Here is a 15,335-nt window from a genome sequence, read left to right as displayed (position 1 = left end):
ATTTATACCGATTTTAAATTTACTTATATTAAAATTATGTTTAACACAGTTTGATTTTCAGGAAATAAGGGACATTTAACTAAATTGTAAGAGGAAATCAGTAAAAATCACGTTATTAAAAATTTCAATTCATTTGAAAGAAAAGAGGAAAATAATACCCCCATATAAATCAATGGTGTAAAAAAAAATAAGGATTGTGCAAGTACTATGCAGCACTGCAAAAAGTGAATCAAATAATTTGTGACAGTAAAATCTAATCGTTGGAGTCAGCATTTCCGAAAGTGTGAGGGAAGCAGATTGCGGGGGAACTAAAGAAGATTTTAGAGAACGTCGTCAACGTAGCAAAACCAAAAGGAATTGGTCTAGCGGAACGAATCCTTCTTTAGAATTATATTTTACCAAAAAAAAAAAAAAAAGGAATCGATTCCGGAAAATGAACGAATCTTTTCATCACTATCAAACAGAAACTTTTTTTTTTTTAACGTTGTCGGTAGCGGCAGCACCAGCCTGTTGCAGGACGTTGTGTGTGAGTGTGTGTGTGTTTTGTTACTGGGTTGTATTCAATGGTGATTGGTTGGTGGACTCTCCCACCGCCACCCCTTTCCCCTAACCTTCTAAGTTTTTTTTTCTTCTTCCCATAGTTGCTGGAAGGACTCTTGCTCCTTTTATGCAATGTTTGAAGACGTAAATTCTTTATAGTTGGTAAAGGCAGCACGACATAGAAGAACTGGATTAACGCAACGCTTTGTCACAACAAAGAAAGAGGCAAGCAATGAATAATACTTGAACACCGTCCTCCTCTATAGAGCTAAAGCTGCTGGGAGTTATTTTATTTATTCGTTCAAATATACTATACAAACTAATTTTTTAAATGTTGATTTTGTTTCAATTGATGCTAGGGTTGTTAACTGTTATGGGAAGTATTCCAAAGACAGGAGTGTAGCCACAGAGGAGGATGGGGCAAATGGAGTTTGCCTGTTATGGGTTAATTAAGCTTGTTTAATACTTACAGCAAATGAATTTTTTTTATGGAATATGAAAGATAAAAGAAAACACACACACACACTTCGACACATTAAAATAGTTAAAACATCTGAAATTTAGCGCGGAAGAACCGGGTTTGATTCCTAGTAGAAGCGCGTGTATATTTGGATCCACGTTAAGCTGTAGGTTCACGTCTCATATAGCCTCGCTGCTGAAAGGGACATTAAACCGCACTCCATCCAAGCAATCAACCAACAAGTGAGATTAATCATTCAGTTTGTTACTCTAATTTGCATAACTGGACGCGCACATTCTTGCGAATTTGTTACTATACTGTTGCATAGCAGTGTCTGAGTTCTCCATTATAGTACGAAAGGTATAACGTCGTTGGTTTCCCGCGAAAAGTTGTAGTGATGTTTATGGGGAGTGGCCAGCTTGGTTACTCGTGGCTCGCTGGGCGCAGTAGACGGTTGGTAGTGATTGGGTATGATCTTACCACACCCCCAGCAGGTCCAAGCGCGGGAAGCCAACGACGTTATACCTTCTGGACTATAGTTTACATCGAAAATTTCAATTCAGGATTCGAATTTTTACAGATTCAAGTAATCTCCTGGAAAGAATTAATGAGACCTCCATATCTCCATTAGTTTGTACGGGAAAATTCAATTCGTGATAGCTTACGAGATATTCAAAACCGGAGTAACTTCCTGGAACGAACAAATAGGATTTTCATTAGTATAGACAGTTTTATAGTAGATACGAGTAACTTTCTAGAATGAACTAATGGGATCTTCACTAGTTTATATGGGAAAATTCATTTAAGGTGACAAGATTTGAGTAACTTTCTGGACGAATTAATGGGGTCTTCATTAGTTTATGTGGAAAAAATCACTTCGGGATACGATGTTTTCAAGACCCGAGGAACTTTCTGAAACGAACTAATGGGATCTTCATTATCTTATATAGAAAAATTCAATTCGAGATTCGAGATTTTACAGATTCGAGTGACTTTCTTGAAACAATTAATGGAATCTCCATTAGCGTATATAGGAAAGTTTAATTTCGGATAGCTTACGAGATATTCAAGATGCGAATAACTTTCTAACACGAATTAAATGAAATCGCTATTAGTTTATATAGAAAGATTCAATTCCGAATAGTTTACGAAATTGTCAAGATATGAATAATTTTTTGGTCGAATTTATGGGATCTCTATTTAGTTAATATTCGAAAATTCAATTTGGGATTAGATATTTTCAGGATAAGAGCAATTTTCTTGAACCAACTAATGGACTTTCAATTAGTTTATTCGGGATAATTTAACTCTAGATAGCTTAATAGATATTCAAGAAACAAGTAACTTTCTAGTACGAATTAATGGAATCTCCATTAGTTTACGTGGGAAAATTCAATTTTTGGATTGCTCACGATATATTCAAGATACAGGTAACTTCCAAAACGAATAATTAGTTTAAATGGAAAGATTCCATTTCGGGCAGCTTATGAGATTTTCAAAATTCAGTAAATTTCTGGAATAAATTCATTGAATCTCCATTAGTTTATGTGGGAAAGTTCATTTCCGAATAGCTCGCGATATATTCAAGGTACAATAACTTACCAAAAATTAATAAATGGGATCTCTATTAGTTTTAATGATGATGATTCGATTCCGGATAACTTAGAAGATATTGAAGATATGAGTAACCTTCCAAATCAAATGAAAGAGATCACTAATTAATTTATATGGGAATATTCAATTCCGGATAGCTTACGAGATTTTCAAGATTTGAGTAACTTTATGGAATGAGTAAATGTAATTTCCATTAGCTTGTATGACATAATTTAGGAATTCGAGATTTTCAAAATGAGAATAAATTTCTGGAACGAATTAATCTCCATTAACATCTCCATTAGTTTGTACGAGAAAAGTTAATTCTGGATGCGAGTAACTTTCTGAAACGAATTAATTGAGTCTTCATTAGTTTATATTAATAGTTTATAAATTAAAATTCTATTTTTATATCTTGGTTTTGGGCAACGGTGCTTAAAAGTACACAATCTGTCGTGTAGAAGAAGAAGAAAAAAGAATTGAGATGTTGTTGATTATAAATATAAAGAAATAAGATTTAATCTTAGTAGCTGGAAATATATGTTTATTTTATATGTATAATTGGTACTCATAATTGCCAGAACATCAGATAGCTGTTTATTTAAACGCTATGACAACCGAAAAAGACAAATATAATTAATGGAGTTTTGGAGCATAAAGGTAATAGTGATATATAAGTTGTCGTGCCTGATTTAACGTAATTTGATCGTGTTGACGTATTTTGAAAATTTACGCGAACTGTGGGCTACGATATAAAAATATCTGTATAATATAAATTAATCGTTACACTATAGATGGTGGTTCCTATATACGTTACATAGGAAATTTTCAAGATTAGAGTAACTTTCTACTAGTGATGATTTCAGAGATCGGGCCGGAGAAGGAATTCCACTCGAAACTAAGTATTTCCTCCCGAAGTATATCTTCGGTCGTGCTTAACGTGGGTTACCATAATTTTCGAAATCCTACTTTCACTTTCCCCGTTATTGTAAACTCGCTGGAGAAAATCTGATATCATCACTGTTTTTTTTGAACAATTTAATGTCACAATTCGAGGTGCCAATGCAACATACAACCCCCCCCCCCCCACAAGAATTTAATTTAATTTCGTTTCAAAAGTTTACTCTTTTCCTACATTTGCTATTATTAATAAGAGTTGTATATTTTTAAGTGAGTACCGTTTCGAAATAAATTTTTAAAAAGTTTAGTTTTCGTAACATATCATCTAAAATCTTGTTATACAAAAACCTGTACTTTAATCTACTTGTCTACATAGTTTCCACCAATATTAAGGCACTTATTGTATTGTACGAGAAGTTTGTGAATATCATCCTCATAGAAGTCTGCTACCGGTTTTGACAATCATTGCAACACGACCATTTTGATCTCATTACCATCGTCGTGGCGTTGCCCTCGCAGATGCTTCTTCTTCATAGAGAACACTTCTTGAAACTTGAGGAAATTTTCAGATAACGACGAAATCGTAAAGCGACTTTTCTCTTTTACGTTTTCGTCAACTTTCTGCACTGAGTCTTCAAGTGATGACAGAAGGTCACTCACTTCCTTCCTAATCATGAACATTTGGGCGGCCATCTTCTTTTTAAAAAATTCTAATCCATTTTCATATCATTTCATCGCTCCTAATGTTTTCTTTATACAATTCACTAACCTGGCGATGAATGTCAGCCGTATTCACGCCTTTATCACTTAGAAAACGAATCATAGTGTATATTTCACAGTAAACAGCATTCTTGATCGGCGGATGCATTTTAACTATTAATACTCACAAAGAAACGTGAACACGATCGAATGTTTCCGTAATGGCGCCTGTGGCTTGCCAACAGATGTAGGTACACAGCGCACATGCGCGGGATGTCGATATCAGCGCTGCAGCGGACGAAGTTCAAAACAGTACTAACTTAAAAAAAGAAAAACACGTCTCGTAATTTGGAAGTGATTGGACATGTTAAAAATATATTTATTAAATTCATCTTCTAGACCGCATAGAAAACTGTACTTGAAGAACTAAGGGCGGATTTTTATGCAAGCGTACGTTGCGTTCGTTGCTTGCAATGTCTATGTGTAACCAACAGAAAGCTGTGTTACACGTAGAACCGTACTTAAACAACTTTCTCAATTGGCTATTTAGCCAAATCGCAAACAAACAAGACAACGGAAGCTTGCATGAAAATCCGCCTGGTAAAAAAACGGAAGCTGCGGAAAAAAATTGAGATTTTTATACTAATTTAAGAATTACTTTGAAACATGTCTCTTCATGAAGTAATGAGAAAAAAATGACCTCAAGTTTAGAACAAGAATTTGGAAACCCGCTAATTGAGGAACTGGAAAAAAGTATATAAATTATTTGAAATTTTTATTTTCTATACATTGATCTTGACTGGAAGACCAATCGGAAAACGACCATTAGGAAGACCTAGGAGCAGATGGGAGGACAATATTAAGATGGATCTCGCAGAGATTGGAATACAAAGTAGAAACTGGATGCAGTTAGCTAAGGATAGAAGTCAGTGGAGAGCTTTTGTGAACGCGGCATTGAACCTCCGGGTTCCATAGGCCATAGAGTTAGTTAGTTAGTTATACATTGATCTGATTACCTATACAAGATTTGATGTACTGTGCTAGAGCTAGGTCTATTTGTGTTTTTGAAATATTTTATTTATAGAAGAATAAAGTAATGTATTTTTTGCTTTGAAAAACAATGTTATTTCTCTCTATTATTTTAGACTGTTGAATTACCACCAAAAATTTAAATTTTAACACAATAATTATATATATATATATATATATATATATATATATATATATATATATATATATATATATATATATATATATATCTTGCATTTTTAAACAGTGTATTCGAATACAATCCACCAAATGTAATTTATTTGACATTATGATCCATTTTGAAAGCGCTACATTAAAACTACCACGATTTTACGCTCACGCTTTGCATTGCATTTTTAAATCCTGTATATTAACATTTTTGAATGTGTAATCCTCTAACCTCCGTATATATATCACATTATAATCAAACCAAAACATACTAGATCTTGTTCATACATAAAATATTTTTAGGCAAATCACTTTCCAGTTTTCATGATAACCTATGCATGTTTGAACGCGGAGCAATGTGTTTCCCATGAAACAAAAGCATTTTCTCTACCCAGTTCTTCTTTACACCACTATTTCCCCCCTCCCGTCCCCTCAACCCCCCAGGACTTCCCTTTTTACCCGAACCGACATCCGTGTGCAGATCGCAATGCACCACTCAATGTAATTATAATTCCAGTATTCGGAGTAACATATTCTATTAATCACCGGTTATTCACAACCACGAGAGGAAATTTGAATATACGGTATGAAAAAAAAAAAACATACAGCTTGCTTGTTTTCTCATGGGATATGGCTGGGAGTATTATATTTCCTCCCTTCCCCCCCCTCTTGCCTTCCAATCTATTTTAATATTTAGGGGAAAAACCAAGGGAAAGAAAAATATGTCATATTATTTTCATATGCAATGAAATTACATTATGGTTGCCTAGAGCTTATCATCATATGGTTTTGTAATTCTATGATTATTTTCTTTTTCCCATCATGCAAGTTATTTTCCTGACATGTATTTTGTGGTTTGTGTTTTCAACCGCGTTTTAGAAATCTCAGTAATCAAAATATAACGAATCACTTTTTTTTTTTTTATAGAATAATAAATTTCGGGAAATTATACGTTGCAAAGGAAGAAGTCAGGTTGCTTTTTATATTGGATGAAGTGTAATGATCATATTAGTACCCTTAGCCCTACTTGCTAGTTTAGTGCAATCATATCCAGTTGGATACTCTATGACGTCACAAGACTAATGTTCTTGTTCTCAGTAAACTACTCACAGAGAGCAAGGGGAAGGCAGCAGACTTAATTGACAGAAGCCAGCAGTAACAAGTAACGCAATCGATAGGAGTAAATGGATTTTTTTTTTTTTACTGGTTTCGGTTCCAGAACTAGAACTGATTTTCTTAGAAAATTCGATTTCGGTTCCGGAACCGAAACTCATTTTTGTGAGAAAATCCGTTCCGATTCCAGAACAGAACCGATTATTCTCTGAAAAATTAACTTTTGTGCTGGAACCGAAACTCATTTTTGTCAGAAAATCTGCTCTGGTTCTGGAACCGATTTTGTTTCAGGAATCAAAATAGTTTTTCTTTTCTTGTAAAATAGGAGCACGGTGGCTCAGTGATAGAACGCTTACTTCTGATGCGTGGGGTCCCTGGTTCGATCCCTGTCCAAGTCAGTTTATGCTGGACAATATCGTGTTCGTGGGTTTTCTCGGAGTACTCCAGCTTCCTTCTACATTCTCATTCCACCAAATATTCCATCATAATCATTGTCTTACTTAGCCCAGGGAGCATAATCGTGGGACGGGAAACTGAAAGATTTCATTTCTTGCAAAACGAGTTTCGGTTCCAGAACCGAAATTGACTTTCTGAGAATATGGGTTCTCATTGTAGAACCGGAACCATTTTCCAAGTAAAAACCCATTTCGGTTCCAGAATGAGAGCGCTTTTTTTTAAAAAAATCAAAATAGTACCTTACGGTTCCACTCCAGGAACCTTTTTTCGCTAAATTCAGTAGAACCATCATATTTACGCCTATCGACACCGTTACCATTAACAACCATGTATAAGTGGTGAATTGAGTGTATAATATAAATAGAGAATAAATATAGAATTCTTAGAGGAAAATTTTTAAGTTCTACGTTCTGATCAAAGCATTTTTTTCTCTATCTTCAAAGCGTTTCGAAACGTATCTCAATGTCTCGTATTTCTACGTTAATACGCATATGTTTGTGATATCATACATTTCTCCAGTAATAGTCATAAGTGACGAATTCCATGTCAGAAGGGCCCGGACAAAAGAGGGAGAAGAGTCGAAAACAGCTCCACAACAGAAGGGAACGAGGCAAAACATCCCGGTATCAGAAGCAGGAGCCCAGTCCAAAAGAGTCCTACGTCGAAATGGCTCTGCGAGTCAGAAGGGCTCGGGTAAAAACAGCCCCACAATAGAAGGGGCCGAAGCAAAACAGTCATGCCTCAGAAAGACCCAGACCAAAAGAACCTTACGTCGAAACGACCCCGTTCGTTACAAGGCTTGAGAAAAAAAAAAAATGAGGAGCGTGTCAAAACGACCCTGCGTCAAAACGGCCCAGTGTCAGAAGCACCCCAGTTAAAATTCATATAAGAAATAAAAGTATTCTGTTCATAATACGTAATTTATTCGTGTTGAAAGATTATGTATGTGCGTGTGTGTGTTCTGTATGTGTGCATGTTTCACTTTTGTTGTCTTATGAATGTTTTGTTCTATACAATGCTGTTCTTACAACCGAATTAATGCTTGAAAGCGTAAACAATGTATTCTTCTCAGTATGCATATTTAATTTTACTTCACATCGTGCTCTGAACGACCGAAATTGAATACGAACCACGTAGTTGGGAGCACGTCGCAGGTTTGAAACTTCGTATTCAGCGCAGATCATAAGATAGATAATAGATGGCGTATTGTTTATGAAATATGGATGAGATATTGAACAAACTGGTGAAACTATATTAGCTCTTGAGTCCTTAAATCGATGAAAGGTATCAAAACATGGATTTTGAAATACAGGGTGATTATAATTAAAGACCTACTTTCAAAATACTGTAAAAAAGAACCACTGGTCAGAATGACTTTAAATTTGAACTGAACATACGTGAAGAGGGGAAACGTTATGGAATAAGAGAAAAAGAAAAGTATATCAACAGATGGAGCTGTACAACCTTTCCGTAGTGGATGGGCTTTCCACTAACAGTACTACAACTGTTGAATGACTTGGAAGTAATTTTTTCCGTCACAAAATAGAAACAATCACGCACATTGCACAGTGCAGTTGGTTTAATGTGCAACTTACGCCAAAGCCGTCGTATTTCGATTAAAAATGTCACTTAATCCTAGGGGCCAGGGCCCCCCAAAGCTCATGTGGGTCCCCATATTATATTTATGAATGTACAATATTTGGCATAATTTTAATACAATTTATCTGAAAATCCTCTATATATATACCTTCTGCATCTGAATGCTCCCCCTCCAAATTTACAGAGAAATCGGCGCACTTGCTTACAGCCGAATCCACGTTCGTTATGCCGCTTACAGCGCCATCTATTGATACACTTTGGAATGTTTTTGCTTATGCCATACTGTTTCCTCCTTCAAGTATATTCAGTTCAAATTTGAAGTCATTCTGATGAGTGTTTTTTTTTTTTTTTTTTTACAGCATTTTGAAAGTGAGACTTTAATTATAATCACCCTGTACTTTGTGGGTGCAATACAACATAATACTTCTCTTTCTTTTTTCTTTTAATGGATAATATTAAAGATCCCAAGTACCTTTTCGTAATAAATCTGTGACAGGACACGCCGCCCCATCAGCATTTGTGTACCCGTTTTCGCGAGTTTTGCGTTTCGCTCACTTCGAGCGGTGTGTCTGAGCGCTCCGCTCAGTAACCTTCTGAACTTCACCTTAGCTGTCTAAACTTTACTGGCAACATTGGTAACACATGACCAGCAGCAGCATTGTGTGTGAAGAACAGGTGGGCAGGCAGAAAGAGAATTAATAATAATAATAATAATAATAATAATAATAATAATAATAATAATAATAATAATAATAATAATAATAATAATAATAATAATAATAATAATAATAATAATAATAATAATAAAAACATGCAGCAAAATGGTCGATGAAGAATAATTTTTAAGTGATTTAATAATGCAATAAAAAGCGTTTAAGTACTAGTTTTGTTTTAACCTGCCGGTCAAGGTAAGAAAAAGGGAACAGGCTAGAAACCAAGACGTATTTGTGAAGAAGCAAGACACTGCAAGTAAATCTTGCATATTACTATTAAAGATCATCGTATTTAAAATACATGGATTATATACTTTGTTTGCATGTGTCATAGTGAAAAAATATAAGCAATTGAATTTAACGTGAATTCACATACTAACATCAACGAAAAGGATTAAAACAAGTGGTATATATATACACGGTATACGACACACTAAAGCATGCTTTGCACTCGTAACGTTATAGAATTCTTTTGATATAACCGTAGAAACATATGCGCATATAAGAAGTAAATCTAAAATATTGATCTAGTATTTACCTAAAGCGATATAATAATATTCAATTCAAATACTTCACTCATAACCTAATCTATTTTATTGGATATTGCACATCAGTGCTACAAGGATTAAATATAATTACGTTTCTTGCGTCAGTCAATATTAGTGGAAGTTAATAACTTGTATACATTCTAGAGGATCAGTAAATATAGAACGTCATGTTGTATATAGTGAGCACACAATATGATCACATTAGTGTGTATTAAATTCTTTCAGTCTTAAGCTCAAGTTTGGAACAAATATTCATAAAAAGCGTTTGAAACGAGATCAATCTATAATTGATATAGGCCTATATAATAGCATAACTTCAATTTATAGCTATAAAGATATCTAACAACTACAGTAGTAATATAATATCGTTACATAACTGTATTATTTCTGAAAACTGTGCTAACTAACATATTTATCTGTGAAGAAAGTTTGAAGTATCAGTAATAAGTTGAATTCAATCTAAATAAATGTTTGCCAGTCGCAACCATCAAGTGTCATTTAGTTAAGTCACTTTGTATGCAAATCAGTATTACACTAATGAATCATCTGTTCGGGTAAAAACAAAACTAAAAATAGAAACTATTATACCAAAGTGGCAAGTACAATATAATAGTTCAGTGCATCAGTAAAAAGGAAAAAGTAAATAAATAATAAATATAAAAATAAATAAGAGATCAAGCTTCTCTAAAACAATTCTTTCTAGACATATGAAATATTATAATTTGCTACTGTCGTCTGGACTTTCATTTATTCGGAAAAGACTTATATAAGTATAGTAGAGAAACCTTATTGCACGTATTATTATTTTTTTGTTTTTGTCGCATATGGTATTTTTGTATGTCTCATTGTTATATATATATATATATATATATATATATATATATATATATATATATATATATATATATATATATATATATATATATATCTTGCCTCTTTGAGTACTTGTCAATTTCAGTTTTATGTTAAATGGTATCAATAATTAAAATCAGTGGCGTTATCAAATCATTATTGAAGCGACTGTTTATGTCAAAATATTGTTCATTTGTGGTGAGCATTATCCGTTGTGTATATGAATATTATTTTGTGGTAGAATGTGGTATTATAGAAACCAATATAGCAATGGCTTTTAATAATAAGTTTACGCAAGTATATTCTGAAAATTCTGAGACTAGATTGTATCATCTCTCTACGTCCACGCTACGTCTGACAACTTCGTGAATAACATCAGTGTGGAGATTTATATTGAAGGCTTGAATGGTAAGTTGTCGATTACGAACCAAGAGTGTTGTAGTATTAATATTGGTATTCTTATTTGAGTTCATTATTTCTTGATACACTTTGTTTTCGTAGCGTGCGCTCCTGCTACCGAGATTTCGGATAACGGGAGGTTATTAAAAATTTGTTTCATACACTGAGAAAAATCCGTTTTCCGGACAGCGGTATATTGTACAAATATACGGAATCCTCTTGCTTACTACAGAAGTCAGTATGGAGCATACGTTATGCATATGGTACATACGCACTGTCCTTACATGTTACATCATGCCATTGCAGGATGTCCTACATCTAACAGTCTTCCGTATATCACATGCAGATACTTATGTTACATTCCTCAGCTATATATTATATACGTCCATTTGTATGTGAGATCCTGTCTGCCTATATTATTTCATACGGAAAGTACGTATAGATGGAACTCTTATGCGGAAAGTATTATAAAACATGCGTTTTCAGTTATACGTCTGTTGTACGTTAAGTCCAAAAACTACAGGAATTACGCATGTAACCTATCTTTTTAAGTATGCCACCTACAATTTTTTTTCTCAGTGTATTTTAACCACTAATACCCTCCACCGTTACCGTCACCGTTACAAATCCTGTTCCAAAAAGTCAAATTCTCAGTCCTTGGCAACTGTGTTCTTATTCATTCATACAACATACAAATATAATATTCGACACTATAATATGGGACGTGTATAAAGTAACTTATTGTCCTGGCATCTAACAATAAGTTACTTTATTACTATTGAAGATATTTAAAAAAAATGGAACTTTATGATACTATAGAGTGAGGTTATTATAAGTTTCCGCTTAACATGTAGATTTGAAATATCTAATAATCTTATATAATACCATTTGGAAAAATACAATTTTATGTTGGCAACACTGTTAGTCTGGTAGTATTATAGAGCATGTGAAACAACTCCAGCATGGTGATAATTGCTTTGTATATAATTTCATTGCTTTTTGGCAATTATTAAATAATTTACTAGAGTAGCCCTATATACGGAAGCTATTATTGCTGTTGCAGACAGCAAACCCGTAGTATCAATATCTTATAGGTATCATCTCGGAAGAGTTCGGGGAAAAGTTTCAGGATAGAAAGACCCGAATCAAAACAATTCCGCGTCAAAAGGCCCGTATTTTAGATGGAAACGAGTCAAAAGTGCCTTGTATCGAAACGGCTCCTGCAATGAGAAATGCTCGATTGGTTGTTGGTTAGATTGGAACTTAACGTCCCTTTCAACACCGTGGCTATGAGACGTGAATCTACAACTTAATGTTGGATCCGCATCACATAAGCTTCCACCGGGAATTGAACCCAGACCTCCTGCAAAAAGTTGCGAGATTTCCTTACAGGAAATTTTTCATTAGTCAGTGTGGTTGGCTATGTTTCTTCTGGTATAGACCGCAGAATAAATTTCTTACCAAGGTTGTTAAAGCACATGCACTTTATGCTTTATAATTGAGTTGGAAAACTGTCTCCATACCAATGGTTGCCAAACTTATGGAGCTTCTGAGTTATTGTACCTACTGTGAGCTACCAATCAAAAGAACTACCAATTTTTTTTAAAGAAAATAATCTTACATATGTTTATTTCCTATAAGCTTACATATCTAGTAAATATGAAATCAATTTTATTACTCTGTATATAACAAAAAGAAACTGAAATTGAATTGTACATAAGAAAGAAATTTAAGTGTAGTTAGTAATAAATAACAAATGTAATAACATATTTTTTAAAATCAGATTTACTAATTTTAATGAGAAGGATGTAACTCTTTTCTGTCATCAACAAGATTTTTATGGAGGTCGAGTCCCCCTAGATTTAGCGACTTTACCCCAAATTGGTAATACTGATCAAGGTTAGCCAACCGGAGCGTTAACACGGTCTACTAAAAATGTTCCCGCGAATTACTAGTAGTTCGCGATCGACGGTTTGGCGATCACTGATCTATACTTTTCGTAACAATATCAAATGAGGTTTAGATTGAAACTTTCTATTAATTCTGTTATGTGTGTGTGTGTGTTTTTTTTTAGTCAAGATAATTCCCCATCTCGATTTTTGGTTATTTCAAAGACAAAGTCAGATGTTGGGACATTGATTAATATCATTTTACATTATTCCTTAAAGAACAAACTATTTTGAGTTTGTATACTTTCGGATAATACTGGTTATGATAGTGGTAACTTTACACACGTCATAACAAGTCTATTAAGTTATTTACGAAAAATATTTTTGTCAGAATTTTTAAAGTTCATTATTAAATTACTTACGATAATGATTATTAATGGCAGAAGAACGAGTAATGATATACTGAAAGTTTGTTAATTTGGTTATGAAACTTATTGGAAAAAGAAATCATTAAAAAACTCTTAAGTTGATCTATGATTTTTAAATAATAGAATTTATTAAAATGTGCTACTTAATTATTTATGAGAATAATTACTGATATTCAAAGTATGAATAATAATAAAAGTTATATGTATTAAGAATTATTGAAAATAAGGAGAAAGTTTATTTTCTTTATGACTCAATGGATCAGAAAACATTAAAGCCCTTAGGTTAACCTAAGAAATTTGTTAATAGTAGAATCTATTGAAGTGGGCTTTTAAATTGTTTATCAAAAGGATTACTGATAGTCAGAGTATGAGTAATGATAACAGTTACTTGTATTAACAGTTACTTAAAGTAGGAGAAAGTTTATTTTCTTTATGACTCAGTGGATCAGAAAACATTAAAGCCCTTAGGTTAACCTAAGAAATTTGTTAATAAATAGTAAAATCTATTGAAATGGGCTTTTAATTGTTTATCAAAAGGATTAGTGATAGTCAGAGTATGAGTAATGATAACAGTTACTTGTATTAAGAATTACTAAAAGTAGGAGAATGTTTATTTTCTTTATGACTTAGTGGATCAGAAAACATTAAAGTCTTTAGGTTAAACTAGTAAATTTGTTAGTAGAATCTATTGAAGTGGGCTTTTAAATTGTTTATTAAAAGGATTACTGATAGTCAGAGTATGAGTAGTGATAAAAGTTACTTGTTTTAAGAATTACTAAAAGTAGTAGAAAGTTTCTTTTCTTTATGACTTAGTGGATCAGAAAACATTAAAGTCCTTAGGTTAACCTAAGAAATTTGTTAATAAATAGTAAAATCTATTGAAGTTGGCTTTTAAATTGTTTATCAAAGGGATTACTGATAGTCAGAGTATGAGTAATGATAAAAGTTACTTGTATTAAGAATTACTAAAAGTAGGAGAAAGTTTATTTTCTTTATGACTTAGTGGATCAGAAAACATTAAAGCCCTTAGGTTAACCTAAGAAATTTGTTAATAAATAGTAGAATCTATTGAAATGGGCTTTTAATTGTTTATCAAAAGGATTAGTGATAGACAGAGTATGAGTAATGATAACAGTTACTTGTATTAAGAATTACTAAAAGTAGGAGAATGTTTATTTTCTTTATGACTTAGTGGATCAGAAAACATTAAAGTCTTTAGGTTAAACTAGTAAATTTGTTAGTAGAATCTATTGAAGTGGGCTTTTAAATTGTTTATTAAAAGGATTACTGATAGTCAGAGTATGAGTAGTGATAAAAGTTACTTGTATTAAGAATTACTGAAAGTAGTAGAAAGTTTCTTTTCTTTATGACTTAGTGGATCAGAAAACATTAAAGTCTTTAGGTTAACCTAAGAAATTTGTTAATAAATAGTAAAATCTATTGAAGTTGGCTTTTAAATTGTTTATCAAAGGGATTACTGATAGTCAGAGTATGAGTAATGATAAAAGTTACTTGTTTTGAGAATTACTGAAAGCAGCAAAAAAGTTTCTTACTTTTTTTTACGATTCAGTGGATCAGAAAAATATTAAAAACAATTAAGTTAACCTACGAAATTTATTAATAGTAGAATGAAGTAAAATTTCATTGTTTATAAAAAGGATTACTGATAATAGGAGTATGGATAATGATAGAAATTATTTGTATTAGGAAAATTTTACTGAAAGTAGAAGAAAGTTCCTTACTTTATTTACGACTCAGTAATACATACTTAAAGCAAAACATACTTAAAGCCTTGAAGTTAATCTATGGAATTTATTCATAGTCAATGTATTAAAGTTTGTTAATAAATTGTTTATAAAAAAGGATTACGGATAATATGAGTATATATAATTGTGAAAGTTGTATTAGGAATTACTGAAAGCAATAGAAGATTCCTTACTTTGTGCATT

Source organism: Thermobia domestica, chromosome 15 (genome assembly GCF_964235325.1).
Source record: "Thermobia domestica chromosome 15, izTheDome1.hap1.1, whole genome shotgun sequence".
Taxonomy (NCBI): domain Eukaryota; kingdom Metazoa; phylum Arthropoda; class Insecta; order Zygentoma; family Lepismatidae; genus Thermobia; species Thermobia domestica.
This window is presented reverse-complemented; position numbering follows the sequence as displayed.